The following is a 23,995-nucleotide window of genomic DNA, read 5'->3' on the forward strand; positions in this document are numbered from 1 at the left end:
CTTTCAGTCTTGTATATCTTTCTTCCTTCTTCTGGGGGGTGTCTTTCTCTTTTCCTTTCCCTCTATTCCCTTGATTCTACCTCTTTCTCCCATTTGCTCTCAATTCTCCATGTCCCCTTCCCTAACAGTGTGTCCCAAATCTGTTCATCTTGCAATAGGCTTCACTGATGGAAAAGAAAGAGCCCCAAACAAAGCCAGTGTCCAAGACAAGGCACTCCCCAGGGTAGTGAATGGTGATGGGTTAGGGCTTGTGGACTGAGAACGCTTGCGGCTCTGGAGGCTCTTAGCTCAACAAGCGATTAGGCTTCTGCAGGCTTGATAGCTGTATCAAGCCTCGTGATTTCAAAGCTTTCAGGGGCTGACAAGGACTTGCTAATTTCAAACTTTCTAACCAATTACAATCACAAAGAACTCAGGACAATAATCAGTGAGCAAAATGAAACTGCTGGAGTGAAGTAGCCCTCCACAGGTCTCACTCTTGCGGTTCTGCCATGCAATGTGCAGCTGGGACTCTGCTTCAATAGGTAAATAAAAATACATGGTAAAATACACACAAACACAATGGGTCACATTTGCTGTCTTGTTCTCAGTAGTGGGTTATGTCAGAACCCTGTCTTGCATTCAGCCCATTAATTTCTGATGGTGTTAATTAAAAACTTTTGATGCTGGTTTGAATGGAAAATACCTCAAACAGTGTTTCCTTTATTGAAACACCAAGTTCCAAGTCTTAGATTATTAGGTTAAGCTCTGTCAGCAGTGAGACCAATACAAATGCTTTTCATACCATCTGCTTTGACAAAAAAGAACAACAACAACAACAACAACACAATAATGATAAATGAAAACAAAGAGAAACTGTTCAGGTTGAAAACTCCTTATTCCAACCTTTTCTTAAGGACTAAATTGAAAATCCAGGTCCCTGGATACAGAACATATGACTTTAAAGAAAAAAAATTTTCTTCAAATCCTTAAAACATTCAAATCACCCAATGTTCCAGGACCTGAATTTTTTATATTTTAAAATGGGGAAAGCTGCTTAAAATAAGTGAATCAGCTGCTAAGTGATTTCTCTCTGTCTTTTGGTCGACACTGTTTCGAACAGCTGAAAAAATGCTTAAAATGGTATATGCAATTGATACATGTGGCTTAAGAAGCTTAATATAATTACTAAGGACTCAGACTTTCTATTTAAAAATAAGACAGGAAGGAGTAATAGAAACTCTGAGTGGGGAGTATTCATCTCTCGTGAGGAGTGGGGAATGTTTCCAAAAGTTTAATCCGCTGAGCAAGGTAAGAGGTGCAAAGCAGTTATTCACAGATTTCACTGTCCTCGCCTGGGGAGTCCAGAGAGCCATGTAAGAGGATAGTGTGAGAGATGCTGTGCAGGAAATGAACAAATAAAACATCCAGCTCCACAATCCAGTGCTTTTGTGGAGCATTAAGCAAGCCACTGAAACATGCTGATTAGTTTTTAAGACTCGTGGCCAATTTGATTTTGTAATCTTTCTTCCCTCTTGTAGGATATCCTGAAGCCTTGGGCACCATTGTGATGTGGTTTAATAGACCAAACTTTCTCCATCATTGCTTTATTTTCCTACCTGTTTATTTACACTCTCAACATCATCCGAATCCCTAAAAGATAACAACACTTAATTTTTTTTCTCCCTCAATTCCTTCATCTCCTCTATGCCAGTCTTGGTTTAGTTATCTTCAATGAGGATGAAATTCCCCGTAAGGGCAATCATTTCTTTCCCTCCCTAGCCACAGGTTACATGGATTGTACTCACTTAGAACAGTTTGCAGAACTGGCCTTTAACTTGATATGACAAGATAGTGGTTATTCAACAATATCAACAACCATGAAACAGCAACAACAGAAAGACCACAACCATAAAGCAGAACAGAAACTCCATCAGGGAAACAGACTTGAAAAAAAAAAAACCATAAAATGTGCTTCTGTGTTCACAAAATTAGTGAGTTTTCCTTAGAGAAAACCAATGGGTAATACTGTCTACAAAGAAGTAGCTAATGGAAATGAACTAATAGATATGAGACTGCAGTAAATGAATGCATTTAAAGATGATTTCCAGCTGAAATGACTTTTTTTCTAGAGACTAAGTTTTTGTTAAACTTAATCCTACTCTCTTCCCTCTCCAGCAGCAGAAACATCTGGTTGGTTTTAGATTCCCCTTGGATTTCTAACTTCAAAGGGAATTATAAAGAATAACAAATTCATGTACCGGCACTAAAAAAAAAATTAGAGCAGCAGGAGAGAATGGTAAAACTGTCCTCATTTGACTGCTAGTGACAGGCGCCACAGGCAGAAGTAGGAGAAAAGACAAAGGCAAGATCACTGGTTGACAATCAGAGCTTCTGTGAAGGACTGAATCTTTGGGTATGAATCTTTGGCCGAAATGCACAGGGCCCTTAGCAACTCATGAGGGGGAAGGGAGTTTCTTTTTGCTTGAAAAAACAAAAAAGAAAAAAAAAAAGAAATTGGAAGAAAAATAAAAGGACTTACATTTACCTGTCACAAAGTTTGTTGCAAAAAATAACAAATAAATCAATAAAAGTTTGTTGTAAGAATCGCCTGCAGTCAATTTTAAAGCGCTGCTTTGCGCAAAGGCTTGTATTTGATCTGGAGAAAACTGTCTATTCTGGTTCCATCAAGGTGTGGTTGAGCCATCCCTAAAGTAACTTATGCTTCTGAATTTCCATAAGACCCATTAAATTTCTTTTTAAAATAGAAGGTCTATTTGTTTAGTTTTATTTGGAAAGGCAGATATACAGAGAGAAGGTGATACAGAGGGACAGATCTTTCACTTGCTGGTTCATTCCCCAAGTGGCCACAACAGCCAGAGCTGAGCCAATCCAAAACCAGGAACCAAGAGCGTCTTCCAGGTCTCTCATGTGGGAACTGCACAGGAAGTGGAGTAGCTGGGATACAAACCCATGCCTTTATAAGATCTGGCTGGATGCAAGCAAGGATTTAGTCACCAGGTGATCATGCTGGGCCCCGTTAAATTCTTGTAAAAGCTTAGGCCACTCTGGATCTCAAAAGTAGTTCCCATCCTATCCTTGCTCTGAATCATTATTACTAAGGAATGTGTTAAAAAGATCAAAGTCTTTCTAGAGTGGAAGAACATGGTTTAATTGGTGACTGAAATTTACAATTGTGCCAAGATGTATTTGACATCACTTTACAGAACTTTATTCTTCCCCTCCATCATTTTCCTGGTAAAACGGAAATGTACCTCCTAGAGCACAAGTCTTGGTGTAATCATCCAAGAGAAAATTAGAACAGTCAGACAAAGTGCAATTTTGCCATTGTAATTATCTTTTACAAACAGTCTTTACTCTTTCCTCGCTTATATGTGCTGTGTACAACAATGACAATAAAAATAAACAAAGGCTTGATTAGCCAATCAAGCTGTTTGTGGACAAAGAAAAATAGGTAAGAGTAAAATGTCTTTAAATAATTAATTATAAAAGTCTTAAAACTTAGTATTCAGAGTTTACTGACCTCTACACCACAAATTACATTGTGCTGATTCGGACCAACCACCAAATCCTGCGAAGCATATTGCTTTTAGTCAAAATTTATACAGCAACAGTGCGTGAGTACCATTTCATGGAGGAGGGCAGCACCTATAGGACTAGCTTTCTCTGGACCCTGCCTGGTTTTCTGATGGGGCAATCCCCCAAACAGAAGAGCGTCTCCAGAGCATGATCTTATCACTAATTCCAGTTAAGCTGAAGTAACTGTTAGGTAAGGAGGAAAACCTTAGTGTTTCCAACCTGAAAAAAGCAGACTGCCTGCAGAATCTTTGCCTTGAATGGGATTATATCTGTCCCTTGCTCCTCCATGTGAAGCAGAACCAGTCATGCTATCTCACTAAGGAGATGCTACCATTCCTATCTTTGGGCAGTTTTACATGAAGTGGTAATACCTACCCAATATGGTGTGGCCAGCAAATATGCCAGCATCATGAGGCCAACAGTTTCTCTTTTGTGACATCCCACGAGCATCACCATATCTAAAATGGAGATTCTGGTTTGGCAGAATATTTGCTAGGAATTTCCTGCTCTATCTAAGCAGATTTATCAAATTGTGAATTTGAACGTAATGAAGGTTTGAAGGAGATGGTGGGAGTGGAATACTACTACTTCAGTCTAAGAAACACTTGCTAGTTTGAAGATTACACAAGGTCACAAATGTAATACAATGAAAATGCATTGGGCTCCAAAGAAGCTAAGCATAAAGAAATGCCAAGCGTAAGGAAATCAGTGTAAAGGCACACACTCCAAAGCAAACACTGCCATTAATAATAATACTAATTACTACAGCTATTATCATGATGAGGCACCAATGGCTCATTTGGGTGTAGTATATAATTCTTAAAGTAGAAAGAACCATTGGTAAACGTAGTCTCTTTAAAAGGCAGTTTGTATTCTAGATTTACATGACCCAAGACACATAATCTAACATCACATGTGAGAAAAGACATGAAAAGAGACTTGGACTTTTATTTTAGATGTTATATTATTATTATTGATCTTCAAATAATGAGGAAAAGATTAGTTGTTTTTAAATATGAGCATTATGGGTTTTGGTAAATCATCCTTGCAGCTTTAACATAGCAAAGTGGCTAGTTTCCATCTATCTTTCCTAGTGCTATCTGTCTGAATGTCACGCCATCAGACACATTCTGACCTTTTGCTGACATTTTAATGACGATGATGCCAGGGCAGTGTAAAGAAGAAACAAAAACTATCTGAAGATTGAGGGGAAAAATAGAAATGGAAAGAAATAAAAAAACCTGTATAGTTAATATCATCCAGCCTAGCAAATTTTACAGATGCTCTCTATTTGCTTGGAATAGTTTATTGCTTATGTTCTTTCTTTCCCTTTTTTCCCATGTGCTTTTCTGTACCAGCTTTGGCTGGAAATATTTTGTATGTGTCCATACTGTAAACCATCGTATTTTTTTAGAGATTTAGTGTGGTGCAGAAGCTCTTTTTTCCTTCCCCAAGGGTTAGACACATCAATATTCCAGCTACTCACTGTTGAGGCCAATGGAAAATGTTCTTCTAAGATTAAATAGACTTGAGTAACACATAAATTCAGGTTACACTGATGCGGTATGTTACTTAGTTACTAACATCGTGAATTTCTGATAAGTGTACTACACCTGTTGGCAACACATGACTATGGAGTGGTCACTGACCTACTAATCTGGAGACAGAGAAACAGAAGAAACCCTTGAATATTTCTTCTCTATGGAGATTCTAATTTTTGCAAGGCATTACTTCTCGGACCTCTTTGTGTGAAGAATCTGGTCTGGCCTTGGAAAGCTGGTTCATAGAATATTCACTAAAATGATCTTAGAATAAACCAGAGTTAAACATACAAACACATAAGGAGCACCCTTTGTTCTACAATGTACCATTTCTTCTCTCCCTCCTCCTCCCAAGTCTGGTGTGTTTCTTCAATATGACTCAGCCCCTGTTATATATAATCTTCCCCATTTTTTACTTTTAAGTACTTCAAGTATTCATCACATGCTTTCCATTCTTGATAAACATTAAATCTATACACTTTCTTTAAAAATTATGCACAGAAAATAGATTTCATATATACAATATACAATATTAAGCACATATTTCCCACCTTCCATCCTCATCCTTTTGTCTTCTAATATTTGCAATAATGTACTTTGAATTTACAATATGATCACATAATTAATCTTCCAGTAAATAACTCAGCAAGTAGAAAGTAGAAAGACAACCACTCTGTATGAGTATACTCTAATCTAGCCTTACCTTTGGTTGCAGTAGCTTTTCCACATTTATGTAGTGTGGGTGGCTGCTGTAACTCTGAAGTTTTGAGTAGTCAGACGACTACATTTTCTCTTCACTCAGATGAAGAATTACACTCTACATGTCCAGTAATGAGCATAATTAATTCTGCATAAAGCATGGCATGCAAATTTTCACCATAAATTTCAATCAATTAAAAAAAAATGCCTGAAGAAAAGCAGTTTCCCTAAGAAACCTGGCTCAATTTCTGCAGTGTCTCTCTAGTCCATCAATTCTCGTCTGGCTTACAGATGCACCTAAGACTCAGGAAACTTAGTGATGAGATCTTTATAATCAATAGCTGTATATTAGAAAATATGATATCCGGATACTAAGAAGATAATATTATATACAATGATTAGCATCATTGCTCTAAAGGTAATGTGTAAAAAGGCCTGAAATATTGATAACTACATACTACAATGTTTAACACCAAAGTGATACATCATGAGTTAACCATTGTGTTGGCTGGAAAATGAGGACATTATACAGTAATCCATCTATACATCTGAACTTTTCCAGAATTTTTTTAAAAAGGTTGATTTATTTTTTTGAAAGGTAGATTGACAGAAATAGAAGGAGAGATAGAGAGAGATACAGATCTTCCTTTGTGGAGTCATTCCCGAAATATTTCTAATAGCTAGGGGTGGGTCAGGTTGAAATGAGGAGTAAACTTAACTTGATCTGCATCTTTCATGTGAATGGCAGGGATCCAAGAACTTGGATCATCATCCTTTACCTTACCATATCCATTAACAGGAAGCTAGATTGGAAACAGTAATTGAGACTCAAACCAGCAACCAGATATGGAATATGGGGGTACCAAGAAGTGCTTCAGACCACTACACCACAATACCTGCTTCTCATAAAGCTTTTCAAAATGTATGTGTATTTGAACTTCCATTCATTTATTTACCATATATTTACAGTTAATTTGGTGCTTATATGTAAGGTGTTGTGGAGACAGAGAGTCATAACAGTGTTCCTTTTGGACATTTAAGTTACAAGAGCTATTCCTAAATACGAACTGTATGTATTTATTGAAATTGTTCATAAGGACTAGGTAATGACATATAAAATTCTTAGGTTAAATTTTGAAAGCAGGACAAAAATATTATATAAAGTATGATTACAGTATACTCAAAAATATATCCTCAGGGAAAAATGAAAATAAGAAAATATATCAAATGGTTATTAATGATTGGGTTTAAATTATAGAAATAATTGCTTTAATTTTTCTTCATTTTACTCCTATGTAGATTTCCAAATTATTTTTAATAAGTATGTATCATTTCAAAATGAAAATAAATATTTATTCATTAATGGGGAAGATTCCTTTTGCAAGGAGCTTTTCATTTACTAAAACAGAGAAACTGCAACCACACAGCATCACCCTTGATAGTTTAAATCTTCATACCAAGAAGGGAAACACACCCACAGGAAAAGAAACATCAACGCAGATTTTATCTGATCATCAAAACATAAAGAGCCTTCTGTGTGTTGAATAGAAATGGGCAGAAACCAGCTTCTTGGTAAGTCAACAAGAGTGTGAAATTCAGACCCTTTTGTAAGGAGAACATTTTGTGATGAATGCAAACACAGTGACCAATTAAAATCACCACGTAAACCTGTTCCTGGAGTTTCTGAGGCCCACTCACCCTGACAGGAGTATCACGTTGGGTAACACACAAAACATGGAAGGGGAAGCAGAAGTGGGGAGGGAGAGGGAGTTACAATCCTGAGAGATTTTGCATTCACTGGTGAGAACAAAATGCTGAGAGACAGGCCACAGAATTAGAAACAACAACATGGTAATAACTATGGATTCCGTGCAATGATCATCGAAATCCCAGCTACAAAGCTGCCTTTATTGCTCCAAGAGATTATTTTTTTCTCATTTTACACATTTTTATATTAAGAGAAAACAAGAGCAGAACTCCAAAAGGCTTGGATGAATACAATGTTCATGACTAGCGTGTCCAAACAGAACATGGTCATATATTAGGCAGGTTAATCATTCCCTCCTCCTTCCTCTCTCTTGTATTTATCAGTGCATCTCAATGCACACGAAGTTTTACCAAACTCAGCTTTTTACCGCATTGTGTGATTTGATGACTCTCTGTCAATGCTTTACACTTTCCTCCTAGGTACTGAAATATCAAGAATGCTAGAAAGTTACAATAAGAAATTCCTTGAAAACTTCCAAATTCTCATGAAAAGACAAACAGAGAAAACTTCTGCCCTAAGCTCACTTGCAGCCCTCGTCTTGATCTTCTTACATAGACGAGTGTGGGTTCATGCAGAAGCAATCATGTCTGATACTAAGACAGATCCAAATGAAGCACATGTATTCCAACTTCCCAGAACATCATTGAACACACCAAAATGTAGCTCAAAGTACCATAAAACATATTTGAAGGACTTCGCGGTTTTTTTGCTCAATATCAAAACATCTAAGTTCCACACAGGAAACATCAGGACCACACTTCACCATATAACCTTTTTTTTTTGCCCATTCAGGAACCTGCTTTGGAAACACAAATATCTCTACGGAAATTTCCCAATGGGTTCTCTTGAAAACTTCTACCCAATTCAAAAAAATATACTAAAATTTGCGTCATATTTCTTATTCTTCACGATGATAGTATTTCAAATAAGCAAATAGAATACAAAAGATCTATCCTTTGCAGATGCACACAATAAGTATTGATCAAATCAGAACTTGAATTAGTAGACTCACTATAGCCTTTCGTGAATCTACAATATTTGACTTCTTAAAACGTTAGTATTTTAGATTACCATTTGGAAATAATGAAAGTTACTCACCAGACAGCAGTGTTATGAAGAATATCCAGTTACTGATGGTGAAATATTCTGAAATGAAAGGAGTACTGTAAATGCTGGGTACTTACTTTAATAAATGTAGGACAACATGGCAATCATAGGAAATAATCCATTTGTTCATGACATTGAGACACTAATTTAGTGATACTGCATTAAAAAAGTAAAAGATGTTTCCTTTTGGAAATGAATATACAATTGTGTACTGAGAAAGTAGCTTTTGTAACTGCCTGCATGTTTAACTTGAAGGGCTGTAACCAGTTGCAACCAGTTATGAATGACTTGCTGCCCATTTCTACAATTCACTGTAACTTGTGTTGGGAAAGTTATGTTTTATGGCTAATTATCCATGGTCTGTTTAAAAAAATAAATCAAACCATTGTGAACCACCAGGATTTGCAGCTCCATTTGAACTTTACTGTACTTTTGATTAAACATCTGGTAAATAAAAACAAACTGGCTTCTCCTTGTTTTGGATGTTTGTTGCTGTGTTCTAGATATAAATATTGTGGCAGTGGTGGAAGAACAAACTATGGATTATTTACCCACGGTTTCATGAGTTGTGAGTTACTGGCCTTATCCTCCTTTCGGTGTATAAATAAATGTATAGTGTTATGTTCCAAGTCCAGTAAGACAAATGGAATGAGTGAACTGAAGCCTTTTAAAACCAAAACCTTTTATGCTAAGTCACAGAGCAACAAAAACAAACTCAGAATTAACATTTAAAAAGCTTCTTCTGTGGAGGAAAAATGCCTCCAATATCATATAATCTGCATTTTAAAAAACATTTTCCTCACAAACAGCAGTCTATCAATAGTTCTTCAAACTTTGCTTTTCCATGCCTTAAACTTTTGAAGCCATTGGTGATTTTCCCAGAGATCACCCCACACATTGCCCTCATTGTTCCTGCAACCCCAACAGAACCACACAATGAAAGCCTGGAAAATGACTAGCATGATTAACTGAAACCAACACCAATTTACAATGATCAGCTATGTAGCTAAAAATAATGAAACATATAAAAGATCACTCTGAATAAGCGTTTTCTACAATTTCTAGGACTCATACAAATAAAAGAATCCCAACATAATCAGAGAAAAGTCAAGATTCAAAGGACAATGTGCAGAGTGCAAGATGTGAATATTTGGGAGGCAGAATCATAACACCTAACACATTTGCATATGAAGTTTAATGAAGTTCACCAATGTCACTTGCCAAAGTTTGTGTCTCTTTAAATCAACCAATAGTCTATGCAGCACTGACCATTATAAACAACATTCGGGGAGAGACAAAAAATTGTCATCTGAAATTAGCTGCTTTTATAGACAGACATATAGATAACAAAGGCTTTCTTATCAAATGGGGTGCATCATCTAATGTTACAGCTAAGAAATCACTGTGTCTGATTTCAAGTCAGTTATTGAAGTTCTTGTCACAAAATTTACAAAAATGTTTATCACCATTGCCAGTTGTAAGGAGAAGACAACTATCTTGAAAAACTTGTGGCGGACTTATGCAAAAATAGAAAATGCTTAAAACTCACCACTGCCTGAAAGCCCTGGAACAAAAGTTTAGGCTCAACAGTGATCTCATATTGCAAAATAGAAACTCAAAGTGTACTATATGTTTCTGGGGGCATGGATACAACAGAAAACAAGAGCTGAGCAGGCTGGGATAACCCACACTGGGTTTGAAAGGTCAGTCCTGCCCTACAGTGGTTGAGAGAGCATGAAAGCCCACCTAGATGAAAATGGAAGCTATTCTGACAAAGAAGCTAGAAAAAAGTTCAGACCATTTGGCTTTTATAAGATGTCTCCAACTACTACTACTTACTATTATTTTTTTTTTGAGAATGAGAAAATGCAAATCCCTTTCTGTTTCAGAATTCTAAAGTTTTGTTTGTTTAAATTCAGATAACCTATTTGAAAATCAGGATATTCAAAACAACTTCTTCTATGGTCACAAATTATATTATTTTTAAAAAGTTCTTTCTATGGCACAGAGATGTGTATGTGTATGTGTGTGTGTGTGTGCGTGCGTGTGTGCATACCTGTGCATATATTATCAGGGACCTACAAACCAACTTGTATTGGAACTCAGGTACAAATCACATAGAGAGATACCTGAGTATGATTTCTTGGTTAAAGACTAGAACAACATGACCAATTTTCATTATCTATTCACAAATAAATTCAAAAAAAAATGGAAAAGAGATATTTTTATAAAATATTTAGAAATATATACTCTGGTTTATCATTACTCCCATTAAGACATCCAAACATGTTACCATATCATCATAAATCCAGGGACATGCTAAGCCCAAGGATCCTGATCAGTTCTAACAACAGAGAGGCACACATTCAGGCAATGAAACTTGAAAAACCAGACTAAACTCTTCTGGCTTTGATTTTTATCTTTGCACACCAGATTTTTCCATACAAAGGAATTCTAAATTGCAATAGCTAACACATAAATCAAAATTAAACAAATTTTGAAATAGCCTGAATCCTTAAAAAAAATTTAAGGAAACTCACCGCCTGCTTTTAGGAAAATCAAATGAATTGATTTCTTATAGTTTTAACATCCAGCAATAAAGGATGACCTGATGGAACAGGGCTGATCCTGAGGAGCTGCAGGGCCTCAGTAGTTACTGATCATGCATTAATGATGCCACACACCTCCTCCACTCTCCTTTCACTTCATCCAATTGCATTAAAAAGACAAACAGTTGGACCTGCCCCTGACACCCAGCAGTGCCTAGTGAGGTGCTCCCTTTCACTTTCTGTCCACTTTATGACCCTTTGAGAGGCACACACTAAAAAATAAGAAGAGAACAAAACCAGAAGTCTCTCCAACCTCCCTTATCAGACAAATGTCTGGCTGCCCAGGACATCAGTCAGTTTAGTGAAACAAAATACTGGTACTAGGAGGAAAGCCTGATAAATCTCATGCAAGTCTCACTGTGTTCCCATTTAAGCTGGGAAGGGAGTCAGACACTCCAGTGAAAAAGTGGGGATGGGAAGGGAGTGAAGAGTTACAGAGAGCAAGTGAGAGAGAGAAATTTTCCTTATATCTGGGATGTAGACGGTACAATGCATAGGAAGGTGTTCCAGAGAACAGTGTTATGAAAAGTTCTGAGAATTCCAGAAACTATAGGTTCTTAAATGAAACTGTCCACTTAGGGGGATGAGTTCTATAGGAAGTCTACATTAACTGCCTCTATTGTAACATCTAAACGTTTTCTTTTTCTTTTTCTTTTTTGGGGGGATGGTTTGCATGTGCTTTGTCACAAGAAAAAAAAAAAGACAGCTTTATACAGCCCCCAAAGTAAAAAGCAAGAGAAACACATGTTTATGTAACTTTTTAAAAAAATTAGGATACATATCAGTTGAAAACACACACACACACATACACACACACACACACACACACACACACCCCTATTTTCCTCTATTTTAAAATTCATTTTTCAAATGATGTCGATTTTGCATAAAATGAGAAACAAGTAAGTAAAAATATCTCAGAATAATTTTAGTCTTATATTACCTGGAAAATTCATCACTTCATGGAGGGTCACAAAGCTCTATTTTAAAGCTAGTTAGGACACTAGCAATTATGTTATATTCTGCTGCAGCCCTGGGCAAGTAGAAATGGCCATAGATGTTAACTAACTCTTTTCCAAACAATCTGAGAAAAGGGAAAAAAGCTGTAAGTTTCCCCATCTGTTATTTCCTTTTTGGCTGAGGAAAAGTAAAATTATGCAAGAGCTTTTGAATGTAAAGGCTGTGTGTGCTTTTTCCCTTTTTGTCTCTGTGTACCGGTTCTGTGATGTTGCGTAACTGAGTATAGAGTAGGCGGTTAGCGTTTACTATTGATTTACACTATGCCATCTAAGGAATTCAGAACACTAAAAAGAAAGGAGCAGGATGGGGCAGGAGTAAAGAGAGAAACAGTAGAACAGGGAGAAGGGGAAAAAGCAACAGAGGAATGAAAGGAGGAAGCGTTAATGTAGAGAAACAGTATCAGAAATAAGTTCATATTTATTTCTTTTAGCTCTGATTGGTTACTGCTTACATTTCAGAAAAATATACTTAAGTTAGAAGTTCTGCTAGCCTGGTTCTGGCAGGTGAATGTCTGAAAATTACTGGCAGGTGAATGTCTGAAATTACTAATATGTCAAATTACTTGAAAGTAATTCCACTAAACTGTCAGACTTCTCCAAACACAGCTATTTATCATTCTTCCTATACATTTGTGAGTTTCTATTTGTAGTATGGTCCAATTAGTTTAGCCTAGACATAAATCCTATTTGAAATATATACAGGGATATCATCAGAGGAAAAAGAAATATATTCTATTTTACCCATCTTCTTGAAAATATATATAAAGAACATATTCAGAAATCTTTGAATAGCTCATGATTTTACTTTGGAAGAAGATAATGCTACAAATTATTTGGTGGAACAGAGCTGCTGAATATACGATAATTAAAGAGAAATGGGCAACAAGACTAAAGATCCTAAAATAATAAACAATATTTGGAGAAGAAATGACTTGAGTGATGTCTATGAAGAATACTTAACTTTTAATCAGAATGACTTAAGTATTCCTAGAGCTTTAAGACTACTCAGGGTTTCCACTGATGCATAATAAATTCCAACGGATTGCGCTAACAAATAATGATGCAGTTAATTCTGTCTCTAAGTGCTATATCTTCCTGTACCTGAATGCCTTCCTATAGCTAATGATCACAAGGTGAGAAAGAAAAACAGGAGTTCTCTCTAATGGCTAGACAGCCAGAGAATGTGACCTTCATGAACACTTGTGATGATGACTGTGACAGGTCACAAGACTATCCAAAGTGTATAGGTTTCGCCTCTAATAATCCAAAAAATTTCAATCATCTTGGGCTGGAAATGTTAAGTATACGCGTTATCCCATCTACTTGTCAAAGGTTTCTTAAAAATAAAAACAGAATTATTTCATTTTATTCGGAAAGGCAGAGATACAGAGAGGGAGAGGGAGATGTAGAGTGAAATCTTCCATCTGTTGATTCACTCTTCAAATTGCAGCAATGGCTGTGGTTCGGCCAGGTTGAAGCTAGGAACCAGAAGACTCATCCAGGTCTCCCATGTAGGTACAGGGACCCAAGGACTTGACACATCTTCCCCTGCCTGCCCAGGTGCATTAACAAGGAGCTGGACTGGAAATGGAGTAAACAGGACTCTAAGCGTGCCCCACGTAGGATGCCGCAATTGCAGATGGAGGCTTCACCCTTTATGCAACAATGCTGTCCCCTCAGATTTTTTAGTGACGAGTGATGGCATATACACAGGTCTTCACCAAGCTCATAACATGGTGCTTCTTGTCGTTTCTATGCATAGAAAATACTACTTGAAACTATAAAATGATGACTATGAGGGATATATTTCTGATGGGAAAATCCACTAGAAAAGCCTAGAAGGACAACTGCCAATGTTTTCCAGGAAATATTAGGCTGCATTTCCTCCATCATTCATTTCCAGACAAAATAATTATGTAAAGGAAATATCAGGCAGTTATTTGGATGTCAGCTGACTTCAGCTCTACTTTATTAGAATAAAACATAACAAAAATTATAATACTGATAACGTCAGCAGTGCCATGTTGATTCCCATCAGCTGATTTACACAATTTATTCATTTCAGTACTGGATGCAGAAAAGTCCATTTTAATTTCTATGGACACAGTCTAGAAAAAGTCATGGGATATCAGCATTTTAAAAAAAAATACTGAGAAGAATATAGTCATTTCAATGGGAGAGATTATGGCTTTTTGTTGAAGGGGAAAAGGAGGTAGAGTTTTGATTATGTTATGCAAATTCAAATTAATAGAAGAGCAACCAAGAAGGTACTGATTTTCATTTTCTTGGTTAAACAGGAATTTACGAGAAAAATAAACTCTAGATTAGAAAGTCAGAAATCCCACCTTTTCAGCTGACTGAAGAGTAAGAACTTTAAAGAAGGAATTACAAATATAATTTCTCAAGTATTCTAACTAAAGACTGAACTAAAATCATGTTCAGCAATGATTTTCCAAAAGTGGGGCCACCATCTTCTTAACTCTCTAGTAGTAAATCTGCACTTCGCAATCAAAATCTTCAAAATGATTTTTAAAATTAAATTTTGGCCCATTTTATGTACTGAAGCCCAGCAACTTTCTTCAAACATAACCTTTTAAATATGTCAACAAGATCATCCCCTTTCATAGATTAAGATCCTATGAGAATCTGCTTCACCTCCTCAATTTTTTGCATGAAGATTCTGAGGCTCAGAATTAATTTTTTTGAGAGTATTTTCTAAGATAGAGCTAGTCCTAGTGTCCAAAGCTCACAGTTCATTTTCCCATAGCATAGACAAAATCAAAGTGTATAAATGTCTCAGGGAAAAGTTTCAAAAGATTCTTTTGTAAGATAAAGATTCCTTAACTTACGTAAAACATCCACCTCAAAGCTATCTTCTACTTAATTTTTTATCTTAAGCATGAGTCTACTGTTTAAATCATTTCTTCTTCTTCTCACCATGTTTTCCTGTTCATTTTTTACCCTCTGTTTTGGTCTAGCTCACACACACTCTTCTGATAATTCCAATTTTTCCTTTACTCTCACTTTTCATCTATTGGCCCAATTTTTATTTGTTCATTTTTCTTACAGAAATAATTTCTCATTTTTTGGTTGTTATTGTTAATGTATTTTGATATTGGAAATATTAAAAGAAGAAAAATATGAATTTATAGAACAAACAGGCTTTTGGTATGTACTTGAACCACAAAACAGACAAATAAAACATCTGCAGCAGGAATTGGTCACCTGAGAGTGAACTATTATCCCTTGTTGGCTTTCGACTAGAATGTAAGAATTGTTCAGATCTCTGCTATTATCAATAAGGAAACCAGGACCTCATGTTTCAAAATAGTTCATCAGAGAGAAAAAAAGGATCTTTATCTCCAGGTCAGATTTTTAATTAATTAAAAATATTACTTAAAAAACGAGGAGATCACAGACACATGGACCATGTTCACAGAAGGAATGGGCTAGAAGGGGAAAGATGGGAGAGAAAGAAATGTTTCCTCTGCCTTCCATCTTGCGTCCACAGGAAGAGAGTGTCCCTTTATAGTGTCAGATTTCATATGTAACTCTCCAATTTCATCCCCCAGTGAGATTTCTGACCCTTATCCGGAGGGTACAGATTTAGCACAATATCCGCAGTTACTTCCTGATGATTAGGTGGGTAGGGCTTGCCTATCCTGGGTTTGGAAATCTTTGTCTGATCTAATGGATTACTCTCACAAACTGAAGAATTACCAATCAGTGCGAATGGCTGCATCCCCCACATTATCAATACTCTGGCAAGTTGTTGGCTTCTTTCTACCCTTTGAAGAGGTACTCGAGGTCTTTGGTTGTTCAGAGGAGCAGACATTGCATGAGCACTTGGGTACATTACTAATTTTTGCACAAGAGTCACCAGTGGAGGTGGCCTAGTCATGCAGCACACGTTTCAAGGTCATATCATACACGTATGGATCACTAATGTCTGATTTAGGAGAAGCAGAACAGAGAGCACTAGAACATGCTCCTGATCCTCCAGTCTCATAAGGAAAAGCAAAAGGAAGTCAAACATCCTAAAAAGCCACAACAAGAATAACTTTGACAGCTTTACAAAAATCAGCAAAAACTGGCTTTGTATCTGTAGTCTAGGGAATTTCTGCAAGTCTCAGCTTTTTGAGATGTTCTTGTAACAAAACTGAAGAAGAGATGAAGCATGTTAGGGAGTTAGTTCAGGAGGAAAGAGGAGGACTCCTGTCACAACATGACCAAGATACATAACTTCTAACATCAGAAACTACCCGGTTAATTCGAATCAGCTAAAAACAACACAGAATATCCTCCTCACTAAAACAAAACAAAACAAAATAAAGCAAGAATTCATAGCAAATTATTTTGACTGGTGAAAACAGACAGTGCTATGAAAGTAACAGATGGAAGCCAGTTTTACTCACACAACACACTCACTAAACACAATCACAAGCAAGCTCACAGTGATAACAATGATGACTTTGGCCCTGTGCTTCAAAATATCTTCTTTAGGTGGGTTTCCTTCAAGTCTTCAGAGGTGCTGTCTGCCAAATTATGTAAACTGAAACCAACTCATCTATCCAACCCTAGACACAGGCCAGAGTTTCAAGTCACAACCTGCAAAAAAAAGGGGGGGCGATCCAAATGTTACCTTTGCTAAAAGGTTTCTCAAGACTGGAATATATTTTCTTTTCTGATTTATATTTTGTTGTCTGATAGTATTTGTAGGAAAGGTGACATATTTTATATTCTTGAAACACTCCACACGAAGCATCTAAAAAGTTTTTAGTAATGAATTTAATTTCATTTCAAAAATTAAAAGAAAGGTTATTTTCTTACTTTACCATGTGCCTTCTGATCTGACAGTGTCATTCAGTAAATAATTTCAATGTTAGTTACTCATTTTAAACTCTTTAATACAAAGACTTCAAGGAATAATGAAATGGTGCTGATATGCTTGCTTTCATTCTATATAATGTCTATATTTATATGCTTTGCTTCTATTTGGATCTAAATTTATCTGCTTTATCTGCCCACAGTGCATCTGTTTCTTATACACACAGACATATATTTATATATATACACATACTGTATAGATATGTGTGTGTATATATATCTGTCTCTATGTATAGGTTATATATAAACACAATACCCACAAAAATATATGAATGTATGCTAGTGTGCTTACTTCAACAACCACATAGGTGCATAAATTCTAAGATACATGGCAAATATACAAAGACAAAAATATACATGTTAGCAAAGCTGCACAGGGAAAAGCATATATTAGCAGTCCTGTCTGCCATACTTGGCTGTTGACATTTGAGACTTAGACACTGTTTCGTGACATGTCATAGACTACTCTGAAAAAGACAAAAATCTTCTGAAGGAAAAGTTATATAAATAAACAGATAGCATTCATCCAAACTCAGTCATTGTGCAGAGGAGGAAACTGAGATTAAAAAAGGTAGAAAGCAAAGAGTTTATAGCATTCTAGAGACAGGTTCAGGAGGAGAACCCAAATGTCTGCTTTCTAGACAAACGTTCTTCCTGTTATGCTGATCTGAAATAATTAAACATTTCTTTAAAGCTCAGTATCATTATTTCTCATGTATTATTCTACACTATTTGTCTGTTTCCAAGCTGCATGAAATGTAAGCAGCCAATATTCACTGAGGCTCGATCGCGGATTTAAGTTGTATAGGCAATTGTGTTTAATTTGGGTAATGTCACACTATAAAATAGGTGTCACTGTTCAACTCTATTTTATAGATTACAAATCCTCGAGCACAGTGAATAACAGCCATGGTAGGCAGAAAGGTTGTGCTCTTGTGAAGTTTAAGGCCTATGGTTTCCAACTAGACTATGATGCCTTTCTAGGTATACACCTGAGTGCAACATTGAATTCCACTACTACTATGCTGGGTCTATTTTAGGTTCTATAACTAGCCTAAAACAGACTGTTTCAGACAGAAAAACAAAATTATAGAAGAAGAACAAACTATCATGCCCTCTTCTAGTAAATTGAAACATGAAAATTTCAAATAAGAAAGTCACCCCAAGGTGGGCTTATGTGATTTGTCCTAATAACTTTCAATTATACTTTTCTCATCATCGAGTGGTAGCAAACAAATAACACTGAATCAGGTATGACACAGGAAAGCACAGAGACTATCAAAGAAAGATCTTAACCCATTTCTCCTTCTCTTCTTAGGGCAACACTTCCAAAAACAAACAAACAAACAATGCAAAGCCTGAATAAAAATGGGTATTTTGCCCTGACTGAAGGATTAAGGGTAAATTCAGAAAAGAAATTGTCCATCGAAGGCATTTATTTACATACATCTCTTTAGGTGATAACCAGCCACCCCAATAAAGAGGAGTTGTACACTGTGGTTGACTAATGACGACATGCCATGTGGATCTGTGAAACTTCCCAAGGCATACTGCATCTCTTAGCCAAAGCGCAGAAGGTATATGATCCATACATGTAGCTCTTCATCTGTGAACATACTGAATATTCGTTACTCCTTATTTATGAATTAAATCCAAGTTATAAAAGCAAACTTCAGACATTTGCCAAAAATGGTATCTTTTTACTTAACTGTTTCAGAGCATCACCTTGCCACTGCCTACAGGAAATGAGATCTAACATAACATAGGGCTGATACAGTAGAGAGACTGCCTAGAAAAAAAGAGACATATTGGAGTATGAATCTCAGGACTTTCACTTATTACAAACATAGCCTTAGGCACATCACTTAAACCTCTTTGAAGATCAGTCTCCTGACCAAGGAACAAAGAACAAACCACCTATATTTCAGAAATATTAGCACTGTTATGGAGGGGCTCAATACAACCTCCCCTCAAAGAGGGAGACATTACACATTAATTACGAGCTACTTAGGAAAGTCATTTGGCTATCACTTTCTGTTAGATAAATGATATGGAACTCTTCAAGGGGAAACAGAGATATAAAGTACCCTATGTGTTGGTTTATTCAAAGTCAGGCTTTTTAGTAACCAAGTAAAGAAAGAAATAGTAACATTTCCTGGTATAACATTTTCAGTGGAAGATCTTACAACATTTAATAACCCTTGTCTTTTGTGATTGCTGGTATTCTCATTTGACAATTGGGCTAAATGAAGCCTAAAGATACATACCTTAGATCAATAATAATAAAACATATCACCAGTATGGGTGAGGAGAATTTCTGTCTTTTACCATCTAAATCCCATAGTGTCCAGCTGAGTAATGACTGCTAGAAGGCACACAAAGGGCTTTGCTTTCCCTAAAGCTCTATGAGATTACTCATTGAGGCCAAAAGCATTAGGTAATGCTGTGTACATCTGCTGAGATAACGAGGGTGAGTCAGGGTTAGGTCAGGGTTTCAGGTTGTAGGGGTTAGGTGCAGAGTGGCTTGCAGATCAAATGATGAGAGTGGTTTGATTTAAGCAAAGAACAAACCATCCAGTATTTAATATAGAGGAAAGAAAAGGAGACAACTACAGCCAAGTGAAGGTGGGCGGAAGCATAGTGCCGGGGGGCTCCAATGGGCAACTGCTCCTCACAGAGGACCCCTGCCATGTTCATACACATTGAGAAATGAACAAAAAAGCCCAGGGTGCAGTATAAATCCTGCTATCCCAATAACACACACAGATGTTCCACCATTGTTTTATTTTATGCACATTTTAATTAAGAGATCAGAATCAAGCATTAAAACGTTATTAAGCGGCTTGTTTACATTTTCGCTATATGTCATTTATTATGCATTTTCAGAAGGACTGTTTGGAATTTTTATGTCACTGCTACGATTGTCTCACTAATTCATATCCATTTTAGCTAACAAAATAAACATCAGAAAGCCTCTCCAGTCCAAGCAGTGGGATAGGATACTCACTTTTTCTTTCACAAGCAAGCAATCCCCACCTCTTTACACCTTCACATAGCATGTCAAATTGTATAACCACCTTTCAATTCAACAAGGGGTCTGGAGTACATTGTGACCTTTCCAGTTTTACACAAGAGGTGAGTTTCAAATATTTCTTCCATCATCATCATCATCATCATCACCATCATCAGGAAACAGTCTCTGTGTACATGCCACATACTTTTCTTATAAACATTTTGAAATCCTCCGAAACTCGAATCTCCCACATGGAAGAAACCTGCCCTCACAAGTTAGGTTCAGATTCCCTACTTTCCCATGGAGTGGCGAAACTGGGAAGGAAGAAACCAATAGGTCTGTGCCTCTTCTACATTTTCTTCTAGAGTTAAAACAGGTGTTTACACGCCACCTTCCTCCAGATTCCACATGTATCAGGATTTCCTCACAAATCTACCTTTGTTTGTGGATAAGAGGTGTCCCATACCATGCCTGCTCCATATGGCTTAACTACTTTAACCACAGAACAATGTCCTAGAAATCCACTGTTTATATCATGCCTTTACATCATGGTACATGGGAACTACAAGGTCTCAGTGAGCCGGATTGGCACCTCATGCATGTTCAGTTCAGTGCCTAGCACTCAGAAAAGGCTCTATCAATCCCTGTCACACAGTAAAGGTTTTCTTTCTCTTTGCTGAGTAGAATGCTTGCACAGGGCAGGACTCAAAAAAAAAAAAAAAAAAGGTACACATGTCAATCTCACTGTCAAATAATATTCCTTAAACTGTCTCACTTGTCATGTATAAGACTATAAAGATGTTTTGGTTACTGTAAGTATAACCTTGGGGTAAGAGTTAAGTTGAGCCTCCTACAAGTGATGTACCAGAAAGAACTCAAGAGAAGGGCAATAGCACAGCTTTGTGTCAAGTTTCTTTTGGAGGGAAAAATTAATATGCTACCACAGAATGACTAAAATTGGCAAAATATTGTAGAGCATAGCATATCTTGGCAATCTGTGTAAAAAATTTAAAAATGTGTGAATTCTGGTGACCAAAAACTTTACCTCTGAGGGTTTTCTCTAAAGGAAAACAATCAAAGTTGTGAATAAAAATTCAGAATGTTAATCATAGCTTTGATTATTATTGTGAGACTTGGAAATTTAGTTTGATGATAGTTTTTTAAAAGCTTCATTTTTTTAAATTGGAAAGTGTATATACAGAGGAGATACAAGACAGAAAGATCTTCTGTCCGCTGACTCACTCCCCAAGTTTTTAAAATGGTGAGAGCTAAGCTCATTCAAAGCCAGGAGCCAGGAACTCCTTCCAGTTTCCCATCTCACAGCATCACCAAGCTGTCCTCCACTACTCTCCCAGGTCACAAGCACGGAGCTAGAAGGAAAGTAGTACAGCTGGGACACGAACCGACACCCATGTGGGATACCAGCGCATGCAAAGCGAGGACTTCAGCCACTAGGCTATTGAACCTGGCCTGATGTTAGGGTATTGATTAAGTAATAACAGTATCCCATACCATGATGTCATTAAAAATCACATTTTAGATACTATCTAATGGCATAAAAAATTTGTTTGAGATTTGGTAAGTGAACAATTTTGTAAGCAACATGTAAATAAAAATCTATTTTTGTGTAACTATTGCTTAGCTAAGTGTTGTGAAGTTAAATATTATTTAAGCAATGATAACTATATATACACACATAATGGGAAAAGATTAGAAAACCCCCAAAAGTGGATGTTTCTGGGCAGAGGGATAGTTACTCTTTTTCTTAGATTTTAAGTGTTTCTCTAAATTGAACTATATTATTTTTACAGAAGATGTTTTGTGGCCCATTGTGATGGCTCAATGGCTAAATTCTTACCTTGCAAATGCCAGAATCACATACGGGCGTTGGTTTCTGCCTCGGATGCTCACTTCCCATCCAGCTCCCTGCTTAGTGGTCTGGGAAAGCAGTAGAAGATGCCTAAGTCCTTGGGATCTTGCACCCATGTGGGAAACTGAAAGAAGGTTCTAACTCCCGACTTCAGTTTGGCTCAACTCCAGCCATTTTGGTCATTTAAAAAATGAACTGGCAGACAGAAAATCTTTCTCTCTGTCTCTCCTCTCTGTAAATCTGATCTGCTTTTCCAATAAAAATAATTAAAACTTAAAGAAAAAGATGATACCTAAAGTATCAATCTACAGAAACCTTCATTTCTGAAACTATAAAAACTGACTTTCTAAAGACATTTTGTATCTAGGAATCCTCTCTCTTTGTTTTTATAGCTAATGTTACTTTCTAAAATCCTAACTTCTGGGAACTGTCCAGCTTTAATAGATATTCTACCTTTCAACCACATAGAAGTCATCAATAGCCTTCTTTTTTTTTTTTTTAAAGATTTATTTTATTTTTATTACAAAGTCAGATATACTGAGAGGAGGAGAGACAGAGAGGAAGTGGAGCTGCCGGGATTAGAACCAGCGGCCATATGGGATCAAGGCGAGGACCTTAGCCACTAGGCCACGCTGCCGAGCCCATCAATAGCCTTCTGAGTTTTATCTTAGACTGCTCTTAGGAAAAATGAACAATGGGCTCTGAGTTAAAGGCTCTGAGCAGGGTTTCTATACCTGAATCTCCATAAGTGCTAAAATTTGCTTTTAACTTAGGCCATATAATATTAATTAATATAATTAAGTTATATAGGGTAGGCCTAGAGCATAACTTGCTTGCTATTTTACATTTCCAAGTTTTTAATTAATTATTATTTTTTTTTTTACCAATGCTGTACCTGTAAGCGAAAGATCCTGATAATAATATGAAACAAGCATATGAAATCCATCAGCCAGAAAAAAAATATACGATAGGTTAGGCCATAGAAGGATGAGCTTCATTCACTGCCGCCTGATTTGCTGGGCAATAGTTGATATAATGATAATCAAGCTACTTCTCAGACCCACGCTTCACATAACAGATCCTACCCTGTCCAAGGTTTTTAAACTTACCATCTGCACCTAACCACATGTGTCTGAAGAGGTCATAATGCAGAAAGAAAATGGAAGACTATGATAGGCCACAGAGGTCCCAAGTTATAAACCAGGAAAAGAATATGTAGTCTATCAGAACCTAAAAGATAAAGAAAGGCAGAAGGGTGGAGATAAAACTTTCATATTTCAGAATGGACTAGAAATCCACTGCTTCCTGAGGCAAGCAGGGATAACTCTGAATCTAGTACACGTGATCCAGGCAGGACTCTTAAGCCTAATACATAGCGATAACTTGAGGGGAGAGGGATGTTCTGCACCAGGCTCCTGATGGATAATTCAAATATCAGGACATTCCTGGTGAGCCATAATCAGGATTTGCAGAAGTGACATCCAGCCATCCACATTTTAAATTACAAAATTAACTCTGAAATATCCTAGAAGTGAGATCAGGTGGATTACCAGGTAAGTTCAGATCCCTCAGAAATGTATACATTCATCTCCTTTAACTTCATAATCACATACACACTGTTTATACTGAGCCAGTGTCCTTGATCTCTATTTTTTGCTTATTGATGTCTTTGCATGTCAGCTTAGGACAAAAAGAAAGTTTGCTACTATCATTGTATGTCTGCTTATGATTTCTTACCTGGAAATCCTGCCTGTTCCTTATTGTCTGTTTAAAGCCTTCCTATTTGCAAAAACTGGCTTCAAGTTCTACCTCCCTTCTAATTCACTGCTAAATGGGCTACCATAAGAACTCCTAATTGGTTATCATCCCCAAACTATGATCTTGCGGGTCTATTCTCTACATA

General features: G+C 36.8%; 1 protein-coding gene across 5 annotated transcripts in view; it reads right to left on the bottom strand.

Moving 5' to 3' along the window:
- The window catches only part of ZBTB20 (zinc finger and BTB domain containing 20), a 770,381-nt gene that overhangs the window by 346,286 nt on the left and 400,100 nt on the right, over nt 1-23,995 (bottom strand). For all 5 annotated transcript variants that reach the window (XM_058661912.1, XM_058661911.1, XM_058661910.1 and 2 more), the window contains exon 4: nt 8,686-8,733. The gene's annotated coding sequence lies outside the window, so the exon portion shown is untranslated. The remainder of the gene's footprint in view (nt 1-8,685; nt 8,734-23,995) is intronic.

This window comes from Ochotona princeps, chromosome 3, assembly GCF_030435755.1.
Source record: "Ochotona princeps isolate mOchPri1 chromosome 3, mOchPri1.hap1, whole genome shotgun sequence".
NCBI lineage: Eukaryota > Metazoa > Chordata > Mammalia > Lagomorpha > Ochotonidae > Ochotona > Ochotona princeps.